General features: G+C 47.6%; 1 protein-coding gene across 26 annotated transcripts in view; it reads left to right on the top strand.

The window, feature by feature from the left end:
* The window catches only part of LOC8034521 (CUGBP Elav-like family member 1-A), a 505,021-nt gene that overhangs the window by 231,516 nt on the left and 251,517 nt on the right, over nt 1-21,988 (top strand). For 2 of the 26 annotated variants that reach the window (XM_040214979.3, XM_040214622.3), the window contains exon 1: nt 146-374. The exons of 20 other annotated variants lie outside the window; for them this stretch is intronic. The gene's annotated coding sequence lies outside the window, so the exon portion shown is untranslated. Of the gene's footprint in view, nt 1-97; nt 375-21,988 lie in introns of those variants that run through there. 4 more of the 26 variants (XM_040214887.3, XM_040502596.2, XM_040214532.3 and 1 more) reach the window with 4 other exon arrangements.

Genomic DNA, 21,988 nt, shown 5'->3' with positions numbered 1-21,988 from the left:
GCGTCGCTCAGCGCCTCCTCGCGGACGGCGGCGCACGTTGGAAGCGGGCTAGCCGCGAGCGCCGCTCTATGTCGTTCCTTTTTTGTTTTGTTTATGTAGTTTCTCTGGGCGTGCGATACGTTTGCTCGTCCGTACGCCGGCGCTTGTTGCGCGGGTCGTCGTCGGCGCTCAGTCTCAGTATGGCCGTCGCCCGAGCGGCATCGCTGGAATATTCGCTCCGCGTATCCTGTGTTGTGGTCGTTGCTACTGCGAGTGCCGCCAGTGAACGCTGTGGATGGTATTGCCGCCGACGTCGCTGCAGTGTTGCTTCTCTTGACAGCGCCGGTCGCGGCGTTCGTCGACGTTGAAGAAAGCCGCCAGCGTTTACAAACCAGGTGGGCATGCCTCGGTTGTTTCTGGCGGGGGTTCTTGAACCTTTCTTTTTTCCTTTTTTTTTTTTTTTTCCGCGGTGGAGATATTCTTTAGTTATTGAGTTACCTGCGTTTGTTTCTGAGGATAGATCAGTTACGCTTTGCATTTGTTTGTGTAGGCTTCTATGTATGTTAGCTTCTGTTTATTTCTGAGGATAGATCAGTTATGCCGTTTATTTGTATGCAGGTTCCGAGGTACGCTCCCATGTGGGTTTCGTTCGAGTGGATTTTGCAGTACAGATTTATTCTGCACACCCGTGCAGGTTTCTGTAGGGAGGTTTACGCGGTTCGCCACATAACTTTCGCTTTTTTTATGTAATTTGTTTTGATTTTTCTTCTTGCCTAGTTTCTTCGTGTAGGTTTCGGCGCAATGTATAGCCTCGCCAATTTTGTTGCGTGTTCTTTTATTACTGACTTGCTTTTTGTACGTTGGTTACTAAATAAGGTTTTTATTGATACATTCAAGGTTTTGTTTATAAGAACGTTTCGCATTAGCGTGTTCTTTATATGTGTAGGCTTTTATCCCGCTTTCGCAATGGATTCGAGATGTGGACGAAGTGAGCGCTTCGGTATAAGTTGTACGTTTGGCGTCGCGTCGCCGAATGTGCCTGCAGAGTTGCATAACGCATGCCAGGATTAATGCGCAGACTGGGACTGATGACTCTAGATAGGCAGTCGCCCTTTTGTAGCGCGTCGTCTAACAGATGCATAGGACTCACGAATCCGTTGAAACATTGTGTAGGAATCAGTGCCCCGCCCCGTATTGTGTAGGGAACCGTGTGCCGTATTAGCATGGCTGCGTTTGAATCGGTGCATCAGCTGCATATCACTTCGATGTGAGGTGGTGCTAATGATGCGGAAGTGTCACTTGTCCTGATGTAAAAATAAAAAAAAAAATAAGTGTATTTTTTTTTTTTTTTTTTTTTTTTTTTAAGGAGAGAAAATGAAGTTTATTGGTAATTATGTTATGGTTTGAAAATAGCGTCGCCGTATTTGAGTAGCGAAGACATCCCGAATTATGATGGTTGATGCGCGGTGAGCTTGGTGAAGCAAAAGGTTCTTTTCTGCGGAAGCCACAGGCGAAGTAATAAAATCCGAGTGAACAACGAGTGCACACTCTTCAGTTCCCCGAGTAGCGTCTTTTTACTGCTTGTCCGGTATATTCCCCGGAGTTTCCGTTGATGTCCTGGGCACTAACGTTCGCTTCTCGAATCTATCGTGATCGTGTGGGGGCTCGACTTTGACTTGTTTTCTTTGGCCCTGGGGAGGGGGGGTTGCATGCAAGCTTGTGTAAGAGTGGTTGTGGGATATTTGGGAGAACGCTCAAGTTTACATATCGCTGGCTGTGGGTGTCTTATGGCTTTCGTCTGCTGTGTAAACTCTGGCGTTCTCTCGGTCCTTTGTTTGCTTTAGTTCTCTTTTCCTTTTGCGCGCCGAATTGAAAGGTTTTATCGTCGGAAACGTCGAGAGATCGGTTTTGGTTGATTTTGTATAAACAGCGAGCAGCGGTTTCCTAACGATTACCGACTTACAAAATCCGCTCGCGGTTTTTTTTTTTTTTTTTTTTTTTTTTTCGGCGTTTAATTTACAGTTTCTGCGAGCTTAAGATTGCCCACTAATATTACTAAAAAAGATTGTGTAAACATTGAAAAAGAAAAAGTGTTTTTTACTTTTCTTCTAATTTGATGATTTTATAGTCACTGCAACATTTTAACGCTGCAGTTGTGCACGAGAACTTTGCTTTATTGAGTAGTTAAAAAAAAACTAGAAAATACTATGCATTTCACGCGAATGACAAAATATGTATCCTTTTGAATTGAACGTGCACCAAATGTCGCATTGCAATCGCGATATTTAAACTAGCCTAGTATAAATTATGTAGCGATATAGATTCAACAATTTACGTTTCTGAAGCGCATTTACTACCTGTTGAAAAACAAAGAAAGAATCGTATGATTTGTCCAATAAACATATCAGAACTTGTATGAATTATAAAGTGCGCGTATTAGTTCTTACTATGCTCCTATACGTTTCCCGGACACGTTCTTATGATCTTTGTCACTAGGGTAGGAAGCTCGCAGAACTGAACTCCTCCGTTTTTGGCACGTTTCTCGACTCACCTTTCACTTCGGCTCGAAGTGGTCAGCCATGATGCTTTATCGAAATCCAATGCCTTGTGCGTCATGGCTGAGTCGCCACATCCGACTGTTGCGAACTTTTTTTTCTTTTCTTTTTCGTTTGCTTTTTATGGAGCTTTTGTCTGTCGGGTTCAATTCATTTTTCGTGGAATTTGCTCATGAGTGTCTGTGAGAGCGTATCGCGTTCGAACGCGGGGAAGGTCGGCTGCCTTGGACGCATATCACAAACGCTTACCGCTAATTTCGTGTTTTTTTTATTACTATTTTTATTATTATTATTGTGCGGTCGTTGTCTGTATATGCTATGGAACGTCGGTAGTTTTCAATACGCGCGCGGGTGGACGATAGTTTCTCGCTTCGATAGCGGATTCCACGAAAGTTCGCCAGATTCGAGGATGTTGTTATGTTACGATAAAGCTTACGTTTCGATAAGGCTCGCGTGCCGATTATATTGTATTTGAATGGTTGCTTAGCGACCAGATTTCATGTGACTGTGGTAATGTCGATACTTAAAACACACACACACACACACTTTACAGGAACATTTAGTTTTGTGTTTGCACTGCGCGACACATTGGACGCGGACAAGCGGTTGCCGCTTCTTGTCTTTTTCTCAGTATCGAAAGGCGGGCGGACAAGAACTACCATGGTGTGGCGTACAATGCTGCTTTCGTCAACTAACCTAAACGGTAAAAATTGATACTCGTGTACTCGTCAGTAGCTTTTCTGGGGAAAAATAATATAGGCAAAAGAAAAAGCCGTCATGTCGGGTTCTTACTGTGCCGCGCGATTTCATACTTTTATTGTCTCGATTTTTTTGGTAGTTTCTTTTGTGGCTTCCCGAATCATGTTTCTGTCCAACTTTTCGCTTCAGTCGGACCCAAATGGTCTTTGAAAGGCAACGTCGATCGAGCGGGTTCTCTCGTTTTCATATGCTGTCCCACTGCGTTTTTTTACGGACCCTTTGTTTTTGTAGCGTCGTCACCAGGTTCCTAAATTTGTTCATCGCGTGTGCCTACCTGTCTGCGTTTTCCCCATTATTTCCTCGTGGCAGCAACTTTCTTGTTCGTGTTTTGTACGTATTTTTTTCCCTCTCACGCGTGAGCCATCAAATAAGCGAATGAGAGATGCGTGTCGCGTGTTGCTTCAGCCGCCATTTTATTTTTATTTTCCCTCCAAACTATCGTGTTCGTTTACAGCCGACAGCGTGGGCGTTTTAGCGAGTCTGTATTGGTCGCGTGCCGTCACGTCCTAATCGCTGCACCTCCGTACGTCCCACGATAGATGGATGGGTGAATACAGCTGAACGCTTTTAATCGGGCGGCCGCTTGCGCCACCTGTAGTCGAGGCTTTAATTTCTGCAGCTTACCGATCCACGGATTAGTTGTAGGGCCAGCGTCTTTTCTCACCTAGATGAACCGATAGATGCATATGTGTACATTGTTAGTGTTTGCTACTAGTCTTTAGGCGCCGCTGCCATTTGAGTGTTGTCTCCCTTTTTGTTTACAAAAAAACTTTTGGTCGTCGACAAAAAAAATAAAAAATTTAGTATTTTGTTTGGTGACCCCACCGATTTTTCGCAGTACCGCTTGTTCTCCATCATGGTCTGTCAAGTTGGCGTCACTGGAACAAATATTTTGACTAGGCTTGCACGTGACTCGTACAAAGAGCGCCAAAGTTACCACGCGATCGTTACCATAGTCACCGAAAGAGTAAGAACGGCAGGGAGGTCCTTCATTTTGGTCCCGCCTCTAGCGCGAGCTTCCCGTAGTTGGTGACAGGATGAAAACGGCAGGGCGTTCCTTTCCGATATCCGGCGTTCTAGCACGCGCTTCTTGCCTTCCGCCGTGCTTTAGAAGCGCTTGCAGGCTCGAGGCACGCAAGATGCCTAAGCGTTATCGAAGGCAGGACGACTGGAACTCCTTCCTGCCGTTCTCATTTCTTCTCAGTGACCAGAATCGATATTTCTGCTACGGTCTAAGACCTGGTCCACCAAGATGGCGGGACAAAATCACCTCATTTTGAGTTGTATGTTGGACACGAGACAAGGAACGTTTTCTCGCTAGCACTCGGATCATCGGTTCGTATAGTCCGTTCACCCTCAAAAAACCCCCTAAAAAAAAAAAAAAAATTTTGACAGTTTGGTTTAAAAAAAGTTTACGCAAAAAAAAATTTTTTTTTAGCAATATTGACGGCAAGAGATTTATTTGAAATTCTGCTTGCGAAGTCCATGACGTCACGTAATGGTCATTCGCTCTTTCCACCTCAACTTGAAGGCGAAGCCGATCCACCTCTCCTGCACACGCCCAAAATGCCGAGAGAAAACATGTGGAAAGGAGGTGACTACCAACTAAATCGCGTCTCTCGCAGTTAATACTGTTCTAGATGTGTTTTTTTTTTTTCGCGTAAAAACAATTTTTTTTATTTACTTTTTTTTTTAAAAGCTGTCATTGCAGTCAATGCCAGAAGCACGAGATCGCCGCTTTGATATGTTCTTCCCACGACGCGAGCACTTGCGCTAGAAACGCACGTCTCAAGGCTAGGAGCACGGGTTGGCTCGCGCTTGTAGCGTAGACTGCACCTGCGCGCCAATGGAGGTTGCGTATCCAAGTTTCTTTGGACCGATTTTTTTTTTCTTCTGTGCACAGACAGTTTGGGCGCGTGGCAGGGCATTCTTTTATTGATTCGCGTGCGTGAGCGAGTGGCACTCGTGCGCCGCTGTGTTGCTGCGACTTTGCGAAAATCCCATTTTGAAGACTGCTGCCGAAGGTAAACAGAAAGCCACGCTATTTTTTCTTTTTTTTCTGGAAGGGGGAAGGGGTTGGCGGATTTTGCCTGTTTGCGTGCCTTCCATCCGGCCGAGAGGGATTGTTTTTCTCTCGTTCTAGCGGTATTTCTTTTGGGAGGCTTGCACACGAGGAGCTCATCCTGTCTTTCTCTTTCTAATGTATGGGGTTTCTGTTGGAATTACTCGTGACTTCTTTTCTTTTTTTTTTATATATGTCTGTCTTTTCGCGTGGATGGTGCAGCTTGACGGCTCGGATGAATAATGCTGTTCCGCAGTTCCTGCTGCAACCCTCTTCTTGCCTTTTTTTTATTTCTGCGAGTTACGCATTGCGTTCGTACTTCCTTTCGTTCTCCGGGGTTACTGGGTTCGATCGGAGTGAACCAAAATAGAGACCCAGGCGGCAGAATCTCCTTGGGCCAAAATTTTGTTTTCGTCTTGGGAATTTCGGGCCTTAAGGAGCCCGAAGAAGCCAAGGATACAGTCAACTTTACCTTTCTTGGCCAGAGTCTAAATACCTTAGCCCTAATTCTGCCAAACAAGTGCCAGAGTTCGGCTTCACTCCTGGTTGTTTGGTTCGCGTGGGGCACCTTTGGTCCTGAATTGCCACCCAAGTTCCAGGTTCTTACCTGTCATCACTTTGGCTCAAGTCCGGCACTCTGGCAATTACCTGGCGAGCCTGAGAAAAGCCATAGGAACGCAGAAGTCCTCTGCGACAAACTAACGCCTGGGATGAAAACCGCAATAGGCCCAAGTTAGGTCCCCACGCCCCGTTGCAGGTTCAGAAAATTGGGACAATCTCTTCTCCCAAGGGGCTCTACTCTTTCCGCTTTAGCAGAAATGGTAAAAGGCTTTGCGGGAACAGATGGTCTTGCTTTCCTTTACCTGCAACGGAGTATAAGATTGCCAAGGGTAAGTTAGGAGTATCTTTCGCATGCTATACAGAGATCACCATGCCTAAACTTAAGCTGTACGCGATGCTCGGCCGTGTGTCGCAGGCTAGGGCAGCGCATCAATTAGGGCGCATAGTTTCTAAATCGAGATTCCTAAGGTCCGTGATGTCTCACCCCTACTCATGCAATGGTACAGAATGGCAGTGCAACATTCAGCTTACCTCGGTCTACCTTGCCGCGTAGTTTGACCCCTTTCTTGCAGGCTATGGACTATGGGCAGGTCTCGAGACCGGGGAAATCCCCCTAGTCATTAAACCTAGGGACAATACGATCTCCGTCCTATAATGTTTCCCAGGATTAAGGGGATTGTAACCACCGGTGAATTAGTGAAAGCGCTCGGTAAACACTTTCGCAGAAATTCTTTGTTGATCTCCTGGTGACTAAATGCCCTGGAAAACAAATTAGACTAAGCAAATTACACCGAAAGAAAACGTTCGCTTTCATCTTTGAAATTACGCTGCCACAAAGGAGCCTCTTGGTCAGTGGCGTTGCGTGCAAATATACTTTAGTCCCACGAGTGCCAGTAAACTTGTGTAAAGTAAAAAAAAAAAAAGAACAAGAACATGACTACTTAATAATGTAATTGCGTTACCCCTTTGTGTCCGGATGCAGCCGACGCTAGCTGATGGGTCCAATTCTAAAGCGTCGAAAGCGCACCAACATGGTGTTCCTTGTGCTTCTGTACGATTCATCGCTGCACCAATCACGTACATGGAAGGCAATGACTCGCACATTTTCACATTATGATTGGTCCCGTTAGCTCTTTTATCGACTATGTCCTGACATGCGGACGTCGAATTGACGTTGCGGACGTCGAGTAAAGCAAACACGGGCGGTGCCAGCTTCAATTTAGAACCTCCTTTTCCTTTTTCTTCTTTTTGTCGCAGCTGAGGTAGAAATTTTGTTTTTGTGCAAAGAAGCTCGGGGGCAGTTTTGAGAAAGTCACTGCAGTTATTTTGTCAGGGTTGAACAAATCTTCATTAATAGCGCAACATCCGTCAACTGTGCTTCAGGTCAATGCTATCTGAAACCAATTTTAGCCCTTTGCAACGCTTGAAAAATATTGCCCAGGGTACAGTTTCTTTTAGAAGAATAAAGCGTATTCCACCAAAAAACCCTCCACCAGTATGAACTAAAAAAAGAACAACTAATTTTGAGCCATTATATTTGCGTGGAGCAGTATACGACTTTAAGCATATTCGCATGAAAAAAAAAATAATTAAAAGTGTTCTCAAAGGTGAAAGGCATAACGGCCTAGTCCTTTTGGAGGCCTGTGCACACGCTGGCGACAACAAGCTTCCGCAGCGAAGGCGTAGGACTTGGTCCGCAGCTTTGACGAGGTTGTCCCCAGCGTGCACAGGCCTCCCAGAGTTTTGTCAGGCAGTTGCGGTAGGTTATTTAAACTGTTCGTCTACATTATATGGTCAGAAGGCGAAAAGCAGTTGCTGCGCCATCCCGCATTGCCCGTACGGCTGGTACGGCTCTCTGCGATGCCTCCACCGTGCTTCGGTACCGACATAGTACTGACAACGCCTGCCAACATTAAAATGGCGACTCTCTCAGTGTTGTCAGACCACAAAGCAATTTTGCATAAGGTCTATAGAGGGGCTTTAGGCTTTCTGATTGTTCCCTGCCGCCTAGTGGTTGTCGCCGCCTACTTATCGGCAAGCAATTGTGACGAATCGCGCGGGCCTAGCTTGCCCGTTATTATTACCGCGGGCATTACGCTTCTTACAAATTCCGCGAGATTTTTTCGTGGCGAAAAACTTGAGCGAACGTAATATGAGTGCAGCTGCTAAGGAGGATGCTACGGAACGTACCGATGAAAATGATCTGTTTGCCGCTAGGGGCGCCCTTGTCGGGGCTTGGGTTACATCCGCTCCTTTCCTATCCACGTTTGCAAGTATGGCCAAAGGGTTCCAACATTTGGTGCAGCTGGGGTGCGCTTGGTTGAGTGTCATAATCCGATTGCGACGCGACGTCGTAATCGGATTTTGAAGGCCACATGCGCACCCAAACTGGGCAAGATGGCCGGCGCTCTGAGGCCGTACTTGCAAACGTGTGTGGGGTGAAATGAAGTGCGGGGAGTTCCCGAGGAACGATAACAGTGTTTGTTGGCCCGGGTAAATAAAATATGCATCGCGGAAAGCTCAAAACACCTTTAAAGGGACACTGACACCCCTCAAAAGTTTTTTTTTATTTTTTGCCAGGCGCTTCATTATGGTGTCGGAGAAGTATTTTGGAGAAGTATTTCGGAGAAGTATTATGGTGTCGGAGAAGTATATTAATATTTTGCAACAGAGTAGCGTATTTTTTTAATAAAGCCAAAAGACGCAACTGCTCGAAACCGAAACCGAAACCCGACGGAGGTCGGAGAAGTGGAGAGAAGAGAGTGAGTGGCGGAAGTCACGTGGCTACACCCGACCGTGCGTTTTTGTCTTTTTTTTTTTTCTCCTCTCCGTAGCAGACGACACGACATGCGGCGTGCGGGAACTGCTCGCCGTGCGATACTTTTGCAGTTATGTTTGTTCCGCTCGTTGTTCTGTACTCCAAGATGAGTTGTTCTGTACATTGAGGAGTTGGAGATGAGTAGTGAGTGCCCGTGGTGAATTTCCATGATCGGCTCCGAAAAGAATACACCCAAGATGTTGCGTGAAGAGCTGGCTCACATGTCCTGCATCCGAAAAAAAGTGGCATTGTGCGACAGAGTTTCCGAAAGATCAACGGGATCGGGACCAATGGCTGGCTGCAATTCGTGTAGAATATATACGGGCACCTCGGAAAGCGGACGCTACCTGATTTATATGCTCCTTGCATTTTGTGGAAAGTGATTACATTGAGTTCGCAGGTGTCAAAACGGAAATCCCATACCATTTAATTCAGCGAAGTATCGTCCACAACATTTGTTTGTTATTTTTTTGTTTATTTCTCCAGTGATGATTGTAAAAAAAAAATAAAAAGATATGTAAACATCGGAAAATGTAAAAAAAAAAAATAGCTTCACTGGGGATCGAACCCGGACCTACCGCATGTGAACCGGACGTCTTTCCCACTGAGCTACTGGGGCATCTCTTGCGTGGTGGATATCTTTTCTTAGTAATAATCCAGCCGGTAAACTATAAGTTGGAAAGTTTGCTATCGATTTTTCTCTAGCAAAAGCACTCCCGGGTCGAAGACGGGAAGCACCACGCTTTGGGGACATTCGCACCTAGTAAAGAAATCGTACGCGTGCATATTCAACTCGAAGTAGACACGTCGTGCTTGACGTTTGCGCGAGCGATGTCTTCAGCCACGAGAAGGGAGCGACGGCTCGGCGACGTCTTCATGCAAATCGGCTTGGTGGTCGGGCGTGTCGTACGGCATGAATACCAATTCTTTTGATCAGTCCCAAATTTATTTTTTAACGGTTGACAGAATTCGCCGGTACCGCGAACGACAGTTCTGAAATAGAGGTCCCACGTCCGTCGTCCGCTGCCATCGCCGTCCCCGCGAGTCCCACGATACGCGAAACGACGAACGCACAGAATGCTTCCGGTTGTCAGTGGAACTTTTTTTTTCAATCAACGTATTTGCAGCTTTTTAGAAGCCACAAAAAATGGGTTTCATAATTTTTTCTATTTTTAATATTGAGTGTGTGCCTTCAGTGACCCACGACTTTGATTAAATTTGGTGGTCGCATCGATACCTTAGAAAACGGCCCGTGACCGCGAAAAAGAGAGTGAGCGAGACTCGAACCGGCCAGTTCTTGATCGGCGGTTTTCGGGCGGAAAGAAACCGAATTTCAAGCCGCAAATTCTGTTCTGGGTAGTTGAGCTCTCATATGTCACGTACAACTAAAAACCTCGGCGAGCATAAATACCCTGTCAGTGTCCCTTTAAGATGGGACGCCAGTGGTTGGGATAGAATGCGAAGTTCTGAGAACAAGACCCTACTTGGATCAAAAGATCATTGAGAAGAACGAAATTTCTCTGAGCCGACGTCCACCTAAGCCTATCTTCCAAACAAGACATGACATTGTGGGTGCCTTTAGAATTTATTTCAGTGCAAAAAGAACTTTACATGAAGAATGAAAACATTTTCTTACTTGCTGACAACTGTTCTGCACTTGTATAAATCCTACAAGCGTCCACAATGTCAGTTCTTCTTTTGGATGTCTGGCCTAGGGGGACGTCGGCTCATGGGGAAATTTTGTTTTCCTTGGATATCTTTTGATCCAGGTAACGTCGTGTTCTCAAAAGTTTCGCGTTGTATTCCAACGGCTAGCGTCACATTCTCACGGAGTTTGAGCTTTCTGCGATGCATTGCTTATTTTCCCGGGCCCTAAAACGGGGTCCTCTGTTCCGGGGAACTCCCTGTTTATGCTCTCTACGAATAGGCGAAACTCGTAGTCTGGAAACAAGCAGCAAACCGAGCCCAGCAAGGCAGCCCGTTTCTTCTCGTTCTGGAGAACCACGTGCGCGTCTAGAAAAGCCAGCTGCGGCGGACATATTTTTTCATCGCCGCCACTTCTTTGTGGCCCTCGACGAAGTAGGCACCGCTCGCGCGGACGCCTTCTCTTCCGTTTGTTCGCTTTGTATTCGTTGCGTTCCAAAGCCCCCCGTGGATTACAACTCCGGCGAGTTCTTTTCTTTGTTTCCCATGTTGTTGTTGTTGTTGTTGTTGGTTCTCGTTGTGTTTGTTCGTTGTGTCTCCACGTCTGCGTGGCGTGAATCCGTCCGTGTCTGTTGCATAGGCGGGGGTGCGAACGGGGCAGATTTTACTACCTCGAATAATTTGCCCTAGGCCCTTTTGTTTCTTTGTTCGTTTTGTTTTTTTACTTGCCAAGCTTTTTTTTTGTTTTTTTACCAACCGCTCTCTCTTTGGCTTCGCAGCTTGGCTGCCTCGCACACTTGGCAGCTTCCGAACTGATGTCTTTCCAAACGTTGCCTTTTTTTTTTTCTGTCGTAATTTGCGTTGGGCCAAGAGTAGGACCTGTTCTTGTCATCTTAGCTCAATATTGTGTATTGTTTTTCCGTTTTTTGTTGTTTTTCTCGCGCATGCGCGGAACGGTTTGCTGTGTTAACAAAAGGTGCACCGACCGCCTGTCGTTTCTCCTTCCCGACGACGGGGAACCGCGCGGTTAATTGGCGTGTAAGCGGGGGTGCTCGACTGTGGCGTCTAACCTGTTGCCTTTGCTTCTCTCGTAATTTTGTTTCCGATTTGTTTTCTTCGCCTCGTTGTGCTTTTGTCTTCTTTTTCTACTGAGATTATGCGTCTTTTTCCCCCGGGGCGGAAGTGAGTCTCAGCGGAACGAGGTGTTTGGACAGGTGGAAAATGATCCGGGTTTAAGGTTGGATTCCTCGAAGGTTCATGAGCGACGCGAGCGTGGGAAGACTCTGCTCCGACCGTCGTGTGATCGACGTTTTAGGCCGACACTGTTCAATCGCACCCACACCTGCTGGTAGACGTCGTACGAAAGTCGGTCTGCAGACTCTGAAACCCGTTTCTTTTCTTTTTTTTTTTTTTTTTTTTTTGTGACGCATCTCATCGATCTTAAAGGGACCATGAAATGATTTTAAAATCGAATTTCATCCACCGCACGTCGTAAAAGGTGTGAAAAGAAACACAGAAACACAAAACTAGGGAGCCAAAAAAAATTATTTGCTATAGAACTTCTAAAAGAAAACTGGACTCTTTTGCGCCTTCCTTCCTTCGCCTGTTCACTACGATGCATCCGCGGAAATGGAGCACGTCAGCCAAATCCAGGTCGCCTATTGGGTAAGAGCCTACCTCACCAGCACCGCGATCGTAAACAATAAATAGCCGGCGAATGTTTCCTAAAAGTTTTGTTAAATAATATTCAGATCCACATTTTGTAGCATAATTAGAGATGTGTGGCGAAAATTGCCAAATTTGATAATGCTGAGAGCCAAGCGCCATCTATCGTGTGGTAAACGAAGCAACTACTGCGCGTGCGCAGTAGGGCAGAGCCGAGTTCAGAACGGTGATTTCCTTTGGTTTCCTTCCTCTCAGAACTCTGACTGACTGAACGTTTATTTTTCTACGTCTTCATCTCGCGCGTGCCGACTTCAAGCAGCAAGAAAAAAATGTACTTAAAACAGACCACGACGAACAAGAACGCTGGATCCACAAACACCCGAGAAGAGCGACAACAGCCGCGAATCCCGCTCCTACGAAGCTCTCAGGATATAGGCCTAGCAGGCACTCCGACTCGGCGCAGCGTTGCTTCGTCGCAAGACCGTCTGTCTGCCTACGACCGGCTGGCGTGCTGAATGGAATATGCCCGCGCTACCCTTGTGGACCCTTCCCGTATTATAGTTTGATCGCTAACCTCAATTTTAGGTTAAGAGGTGAGGTCAATCCCTTCCCCTTGTTTTCCGAGGCAGGGTTGACGAACACTCGTCGAAAAGGGACCCTCGTCAATTCTCTCTTCTTGTTTTGTGTGATATAGAGCTGAAATAAACGCTGTATGGATTACCTTCGTAACACGGTATGTACACTTTGTTATTGGTATGCCATATTTATTCTGACAGACTGCACGTCACTGTCGAGCTGTAACAGTTCGTGGGAGGTATACGCGCAATACCGGTCCAACCTTTCTTTGACGAGTGTCGCGTCAGTATCGAGTTGCAATCGTAAAAGATCGGTCCCGAAGCGCTTACCAACTGCGCGAATACAGCACTTCCATCAAACGCGCGCGTCCGCTCCGAGTGTGAACAGGTATTTACGTGGCTCTTGCTGACACTCGTAGTTCAAACGTATCTTTTTTCACGTCGGCTCGCTCCTGCATCTCCGAGACCGCGAAAAACGCCGCGGCAATTTGTTTCCATCTACGTCGCTTTGCAAACGACTGACACTGGCCGCCTTTTACCAACAATGACAGTTGGGTTAACTTCTGGAGTCTTCACCGGAAGAATCGCTGCACTTCCAACAGGCATAACGGCGTATGGGACTAGTCCCATGCTGTCGCTGTAGCGCAACGTATCTCATTGAATTTCGCTCAGCTGCGATGCGGCGATGAGAGGCGCCGATTCAGAAAATACGTCGGTGACATCGGCGCAGTAAAACCTACCGGCACACCCCAACTCGTCGCCGCTAACGCTCCCATCTCCAACTGCCGAGAGAACTTCCGGTTCCGGAAGCAGCGTACGTCACGGCTTGTTTTGCGGTCAAGAAAAAGTCGATATTTCATTAATTTTTTGTGTAGAAGTTAATAAACCGAGACGAAAACGGATGCCTGTTCGGCATTCAGTGAACATTGACGGTTTAATGTAAAAGTTATCTGGAAAAAGTAAAAAAGTCATTTCATGGTCCCTTTAAGTACAACCGTCTGGGGACATGCGTAAAGCACACATAGGGTACGAAGCAGACACGCTTTGAAGCAAGCTCGAAGCGCGTGTGCAGATAGTTATGTCATCGTGTGTGCAGCGGACAACCCCGTTGCCTTTTGTATGACGTGTAACGCGCAGTGTGGGTGGGGTCTTCATTGGCGAGATTTCTTGGCGAAGAAACCGCGAAGCGTGTTCCTTGTGGGGCCGCCATCGTGGCTCGGAAATTTCTTCGCTGAAGTTAGCGGCGAAGTTTCTCCGTTCGACTTTGCACTCTCGCGTGACGTCCCGACGCGACATCGTGATGTGTCATGGCGCGTGATGACGTCGCGTGACACTTACGTAACATGACGTCATGGTTGCGGGAACTCCGAAGAAAGTTGAATGCATCATAAATTGATCCCTAACCATACCAATCTTTGTGGAATACTTTTACGTGTTTTTTTTTTTTTTTTTAGTGCGCTTGAAACGTCGATTGGATTCCCACGGAATTCTGCCGGAAACCGACCCGTCTGTGAAAAAAAGGAAAGAAAAAAGAAAACGTTGGGCGCAGCTGGCGGTCGGCGCGTATGAGACTCTGAAGGATCTGACAAGGAGTGAAGGGGTTCCGAGATTGAAACGGATGACGCGTTTTTTTCCCCGCCGGTCTCCGAGGGCCGTGGGGTCGACGCCAGTGGCGGTGGTTAGGCCGCTAATAGGGATCCCCCTCTTTCCGGCCGCGTGTCCGCTAGAGGGGGCTTTTCTTGGCTTTGCTCGGATGACATGCACGATAATTGTTTCCCCTCGTGGGCGTCGTGATGTATCGCCTTCAGCCACCTCCCGTCTCCCGCTCCTCCGTCACTCTCTTCTTGTGGAGGGTGACACGTGGATGACCGCCAACGGATGTTCGTCTTGCACGGTACTGCTTGTCGGTCGATGGATGAGGTTCGTTCATTGGACGCTACTGCGTGTGTGCCTCGCTGCTGAGCGTCCGTTGACGTTTATGTTCTGGTCTACGCGGAGACAAACTGAGGGAAAGGAGAAGGTGAGAGGGAGCGAGGTCTTTAGAGCGCGAAGCTCCGATTGGAAGGATTAGTGGGGAGGCGCAAAGGCTGTCTGCACTTCTCTCTATACCCACCGACTCCCTCCAACCAGAGCGAACATCGTGCAAAAAGACACGATGTTCACTACAGACGCGATGACATAACGTATCTGTGTGCATACTTGAAGCACATTCGAAACATGTTTGCTTCGCGTACATCCGTGTGCATCGAACATGTTGGCAGACAGTTCTTTTGAATGAACAGCGTGGCAGAACTGTCATACAGGGAAAGGAACACGCCTCGGTGTCGGCAGACTTTGCACGATGTATGTTACACTCCGAGCTCGGCTTGAAAAAAGGACCAAAAAGGACTTTTCTTTCTTTTTTCTTTTTTTCGGATGACAGCACACGTTTATCCGGTCTCCGTATTCAGTATTTCTTTGTGAGTGCTAGTCCATAAATAGCTCATATTTCTGATTGTCCTTCGCCTCGTGTCGTCGACATGACAAAGAAAGAAAAAAAAAAAAAAAACAAGCTAGAAAACAAGACAGCTGAATCATCGTGCTAGTTAGTCGACCGCGAAGACATAAAGAGAAAGCGAGAGGGAAAGGTGAAAGAGGAGGAAGAGGAGGCTGATTTCGACTTCCGCGGAGAACGCTAGGATCCATGGTAGCCAATCAAACCGCTAAGCGAGCGTCACGTGACCTCCTGGGAAGGAGGCTGTGACGTGCGGGGTTCGCGCGTAGTCACGTGATGCATTTAACGACGGTGGATTGGCTGGTACGGCTTGTGGCATCCGCTATGCTCCACCGGAGCACGGTGACGCGGAGTCTTTTCGATGCGTCCTCCCTTTTTCTGTTATCTGTCCTTGCATTCGCCCTTACCGCTCCGCTGGTGTTTGTGCTTGCGTGAACGGCGATCGCAACGGTCTGAGCGCACGCTCGGGAGACGGCGCGTGCTCATTTGCAGTTTCAATTAATTCGACGCGAGCAGCGTACGATTCGTTCGCCGATCTGTAGGTCTGGCTGAAGTTGCACCACGGTGGAAGAAATTGAGTTGCACGCTTGTCGGACGAGTGAGGAGGCATCGACTCTGCATTACGTGATCGCGCCTTTGGCGAGTCTCGTATAGTCACGTGATGACGGGTACGCCATTCGTCCGTTCAGGACGTGGCGCTTGTGCTAGCTTTTGTGGCGCACGTACCGATGGGATTTGTTGCACCAATTCGTCGACACGAGCTGCCTAGCGCGTGACGAAGGCGAGCATTCGGGCGATTCGCGTTACACGCTGAAATACGTAGTCCACAGAAACTTGTAAGCGCAATAGCGCTGACATGGAACGACAAAATGGCGAATCAGCGTCGTGTGAATACCCCTGTTGTCACCGACTATAGATGAGAACGGCACGCCTGCCCCCTGCACGCGCTCTGTGCCTTCCGCCGTGCTTCGGCTGTTCGTGCACGATCGAAGGCCACGAGACGCCGAAGTGTTATAGAAGTCGGGCAGCACGCGGTGGAGGCGTGACATAAACACTTCCGTGCCGTTCGCATTCTTTCAGTAACTTTCAGTAACTCTAGAGACGGTCTGCGGCGGCTTGTGTCGTTGCTCTCTTGTCTGCCTCGAGGTATCGATTTTGCGGAAGCGGCGATGACGGACGGTAATGGCCGGCTCGTTACACTTTGTACAACTTTTGGACGTTGTCTGGATGTAGTAACTGTTTCGAATGACTTGTCTGATTTGCGCTGCTTGGGGCGAGGGCGCGTTGCTCCGCTATGTTTGACTGGTCTTCCGACGTTCGCTGCGCGGGCTTTCTGGAGTAACTCGTTTGTTTGTGACTCGCCGCCGTTTTGTTCAGGTTATACCGGATGTCTTACGATGTTTCTTTTTATGCCGGGAGGGGGGGGGGGGGGGGTGCTGTTTATTTAAATAGGCCCGGACGTAAACACGCGCTTGCTTGCGTGTCTTAACATGGATGTATAGATCAGTTATAACCGTATCTGTTTCTATCATATTGTGTTTTTTAATATAAGTGGCTTGTTCGAGAAACTTTTGCGTGCTGTGGTTTTATAAGAACGATGCTTCTCGCGTTTTTTTTTTTGCGGTTTTACGTGATTTGGGATATTTGTATGTCTACTTTTGTGATTGATGCGAAAGTGGGCATGTGGGAGGCGTTTGGGCAGAGGACAATATTGCTGCCTCGAGAGACTCAAGTCGTAAACCGATCCTGAGACACCAAAAATACTCCCGCGGACGCTTTTTTTTTTTTTTCTTGCCGAACAGAGTGAGGGCCGGGTGATGTTTGTCAATTCATATCGGCTGTGACTACATGCAGGACACACTTAGTCGTCTATCAGACGTAATTTCTCATTTTTGTTTTTCTAGTTGGAAGAAGGGAGGGGGGAGGGGGTTGTTTTCTCAAAAGTGACTCGATCCATCTTGTCTCTTTTGAAATTTACTGAAAACAACCGTTTGAATTGCTATTTGCGTCCTCTGAGAGGACTCCCCGTTTTGACATTTCGGTTACTGTTGTCTTACCATTTGGCTCACACTCCCAAGTGAGGCCCACGGCTGCAGGCGGATATGAAACGACGCCACATTCGACATCCTTCCATTTTCTGTCTACTTTGGTTACGCGAAAAAAAAAAAAAAGTGTCAGGTCTAACGAGGAGTACTGAGTGGCAGTGTTAAGCGCGGTCACGGTTCTAATACATCACACAAAATGCATGTCCGCGGACGCTATAGGCTCGTTGGGTTTATCTGCACCACTTGCACCGGTGTAGAGAAGTGTATGCGGCAGTGTACTTCCGGTCGTATCTCAATACACATACCGGAAGTACGCTGCTCTATACACTTTTCTGCGCCGGTGCGAGTGGTGTAGGTAAATCGAACGTGCCTACTGCCTGAGACATCTTTCTTGCTTGTATCCTGTCAAATTGACCAGGCAGAAAACCGTCACGAGACATGTGTCAAGCAAACATATACATACTTCGTAATATCCTTGAGGCGTATCCGCGGATAAAGTCCGTCGTAAGGTCTGCAGCGTGTCTTTTGTGTGGGAAAAGGCGTGGGCGATGTGAGCGTGGTGCTTCGTTCATTTTACGCGGTGGTGGTGGTGAGCCTTCCGGGCCTTTCGTCGTCGCCTTCCGCCGACGTCATTGGTGAACGAACGGAAAACGTTCTCCGCTCTGCCGACTGCATGCGTTAGATTTTTTGACCGAAGGGACGGTTTTTTTACAGCTGACCGACTTCAAGTGGCGCGTGAGGAGAACGCACGGCTTGTGTGTTACGTAATTTTTTGGATAGTTGCTCTTTCGGAGAAGAAACGCGACCTGTAAGGCGGTTCAGCGTGCCTTCGGGCGCTTGAGCTTGTTTCTGGGTTACGACATTTCGGGTTCGTTTTGTAGCGCGGTAGTTTTTGGTTTTTGTCCTTCGCTATGCAAACCAACCTCGATAGCTTACAGTAACCTAACCCCGTCGTCCGCTACTAAGCTGACCGTGGGACTGAAGGGACGTGCCATCACGGCCAATGAGCTACAGCAGCCCTCCATGCTTCCTTGGCGTGTACTAGGCCTTTTTTTTTTTTTTTCTCCAAGAAGTTTAGGGTATATTTTCGTAATTATTTTTCAAATTGAGGAATGATAGTTCGGACTGCGAGAGTAGCGAAGGACTAGATCAGCTGTCGCAGCTCGTATCAAACATGTCCGGCCACTTTGGCAAAACCATGTGACGTTTTCCGCCTCTTTCGAAGGTTTCGGAGTATCCTTTTAAACGGTTAAAGTCATGTTGCCTTCGCCTCATGCTCTTCCCAAAGGTCTCTGTCGGGCGAAGTTTCCTCACGACGCAAGGTGTCTGAAAACAAGTATACGAAGCAGTGCAACGAAAACACGGGCGCATTTCAGAACACGCTTTGCACCCGAGGTGCAGATCGCTCTCTGAGCCTTTCACAAACCGTCCGGGTTCGCTACCCAGGCGTGTTGACCCAATGCCACCTGGAAGTTGAAGGCCGACGACCAGACTTGAGATTCTGCAAGGCAGATCCTCTTCACCATGGGGGAGGAAACAGGCAACGGTGACGGTGTAGAAGGGAGGAGAGGAGGAAGCGAGGGAAATGTGGAAAGCGCGAACTTGTCCTCGGTCTTAAGGCCTGCGCGTGACGACGTCATCGTTAGTGGACCCCGACCTGCCACAAGCGGCAAACACACTGAGGCTCGACGGGAGACTCCCCTAAATGGGAGACGCACCCGTCTCGGCGTTGCCGCGTGCTAGGGCGCGCCGCTCGCGAGACGCGCTGTCGTCGACGCTGACGCAAAGTAGTGATGTTCGGTGGGGGAGAAAGAAACGCTGTTGCGTGGTCCCCAGGGAGCATAAGGTTTCCGAAATTCGAAATCGAAACCGTTATCCGAAGCGCGGCGGAGGAATCTTCTCTCTTCCTTCCTTTAACCTAATCTAATCGTCTCGTCAAGTTCAAGCTCTCCGACCAACCGTGAGCGGTGACCGCTTTTCTTTCTCGCAATAGTTCTGTCCTCGTCTTTATTTTTTTTTTTTTTCTCCTTCGTGGGGAGCTTAGAGGACCGCGGGAGTAGATTTGTCCGGAGAAAGCGGGAGTAGGGCCCTGTTCCTCCCCACTCTCGGTTCTTGATTCGGAGGTCTTCACTCTGGAGCTTGATGCGGTCCGGTTTATTTATACACTACCTGCGATGGGGCGGAAGAGCTAAAGTGGTGTTTTTTTTTCTTTTCTTTATGTGGTAGTTTCTGTGACATCATTTCATTCGCTTACGTTCTCATTTTGTCGTGGTGTCTCGCTTCTGAAACGGCTCCGGGTCTGGCGAGTTTATTTTGAGAAGCGTTCCGGTTGTCGCTGATCTGAGATTACGACGAGAGTCGCGAAGTGGATGGAGAGCCTCGTCGGCTTGAAGCGGGAGCGAGGGAGAGTGGGAGAGTGGGGAAGGCTTCTATCTCACCACTCGGGGATGTTTTGGACTCCCGCACGTCGACTTTCTCCGATTCCGCGAAAAAACCCAAACGTGCGCCGAGAATTTTTTTTTTTTTTCTTTTTAGCAGGAAAATTTGTCTTTCGTTCGTTTCAAGCGCGCCGCTTCCGCACCACTCCCTCTTTTCCCCATTCTTCAAAAATTCCTAACACTTCTTTTGTGAAGCAGTCTGAATTATCTTGAAGCCAAACGCAACAGTAAAACGTATTTTTTGTTTGTTAGGCTTTTAGGTTGTATACGGTTGCCACATTGAGAAAAATGCAACGTCACGTGCTGACTCGTCCGGTGCCTTTTTATCTGCTGCCGCACCAGTTTCGCCTGGACGACTCGGCAGGCGGCGCTGTTTGCAGACCCCGATGGGGGCGACCCCATGCGGCGCTTTTCGGAAAATAGCCCGCCTACTGCCTTCGGTCATTTTATCGTTTTTTTTTCCTTTGTGGAGGTTATTATTAGTACGTTTTTTTCCCGGTTTGTTCTTTTCGGCCCTATTTCGCTAAACCCCGGGATATCTGTATTTTTTCCCCTTGATATTTGTCTTCTCTCGCGTGTTCTTCCCGACTCTTGGCTTTTCTCTCGGGCTATTTTGCGAGCTCGGCGTCCCTCGCTTTTCGGCCGAACGTGGCCAATAATATGAAATTTGCAATTCGGCTACGCAGCGGGCATTTCTTTTCCTCCTAACGTTTCTTTCTTCCCTATACTTTTTTTCCGTATATTTTCCCCGTACTTTGTTCCCTATTTTGTTGCGCACTCTCTGCGCCTACGTAACTCGATCGCCTCGCTCCCTTTCCACATCTATTTTTAAACTCTAATTTACTTTATTATTCTTTTTTTTTTTTTTTTTTTCAAGCTTGCGCCATGTCTCGCGTCTCTGAAGCCCCTTCGAACAATTCACTTCTTTTTTTTTTCATCCAGCTTTTACGTGCACATTTTCCTTTTCCTTTTCCTTTTATTAATTTTTTTTTTTGTCTCTGTGTAAACTGAGAAGGGGACACGACGATATGAAAGCGTATTTATCTGCGCTATACTTTTCGTGTTTCCATTTATAACGTAAGCTCACTGGCGCTCGCGTGCGCGCGACAAACTGGCTGTTACGGTTACTGCAAGACGGCTGCCCGTTGATGTGTTACTATTTCTGGCTGAGTGATTATAGCCGGAACGTTTGCAACCGGCGTATCACCTCTTCTAACATTCCTGTAAAGCGGGATTTCACATTATCCGAGAGGGATGGACGGTGCTGTGGGCTTTAAAGATGTCTTCACGTTCTGTAAAACGCTCTAGATTTTAAAGGCTGAGAGCGCTACTTTTCTTGTTAAATCTATTTTTCATTTTTCTTTTTTTTTGTTCTTCTCGTGTGTCCTTGGGGCAGAAGTGCTCCGTCCCTGCTCAGGAACTGTAACGCATAAAGATAAGTGTAACAGCATGTAACATGCATAAAATGAAAGGTCTGAGTACGCCCTCGGGGGACAAAGTTTGGCAAGGTTGTCTTTCAGGCTACTTTGCTATGCAGAGTAGGCGGGCTGAAGCTGTGAGTTTGGCCGCTGCGTGTTCTAGCTGTACCGCCCATGAAGGAAAGGAAAAGCGTCGCGCGCCGAGTATGTACTCCATAGCGGAAACCGGAAAGTGACCGGCTTAGTTCGCGCTCCAAACGCTAGGTGGTGCAGGTGGCTGCCTGGTTCCAAAGCTTTAGCCACACACACGCTGCATCCGTCGGTACCAGCATTGTAATATCTAGGGAGTTGGGCTCCATACACTCTAAGATTTTTGTTTCGAATTGGGGTTGCGCGTGTGGAGGTGAGTGTGGTGTTGCTATTAAGCTCGTCGTTCGTTCGCTTAGAATTCAAACATTTATTGTTTTGCTGATTTGTTTGCTCTTTCGTCGATTGGGCTGTTCGTGGCGTCTTTAGTTTATGGCCTGGTAAATATATATTACTTGATTTATTATTCCAATATTAACGTTATTCTAACCTCGAGGTGTGTATCGAATCGAACATAAAATAAACGCTATTAAATAGCCATCTTACGTAACTTTCCGATTGCGTAGAATTAATTCTTCTGAGAATGTAGCGGCTAAATAATTACGGGAGCACGTTTTTCATTTAAGCTTCCCCTTCGCTCGGAAACTATCGTATTTAGCGGATAGTCCGCACTGTCGGAAGGAGCGAAACCTCAAACCCGACTTAGCTTGGCGTGTATTTCGCTTCCTGGGAAACGTCTGTTTGCGTTGCTCTCGTTTACAACGTTTCCCGACGCGGAGTTACCCGTGGTTTTCGCAGGCTCTGCCAGAATAATTCTTGAACCTTCAACATCTAAATTTAAACGTTTCCCCGAGTCGAACGAGTTCCCTACTTCGGGGTATACTTATT

The sequence above is a fragment of the Ixodes scapularis genome, unplaced genomic scaffold (assembly GCF_016920785.2).
Source record: "Ixodes scapularis isolate PalLabHiFi unplaced genomic scaffold, ASM1692078v2 PGA_scaffold4__175_contigs__length_147842914, whole genome shotgun sequence".
Taxonomy (NCBI): Eukaryota; Metazoa; Arthropoda; class Arachnida; order Ixodida; family Ixodidae; genus Ixodes; species Ixodes scapularis.
Note: the sequence above shows the minus strand (reverse complement) of the source record. Positions and strands in the feature narration are given on the sequence as shown.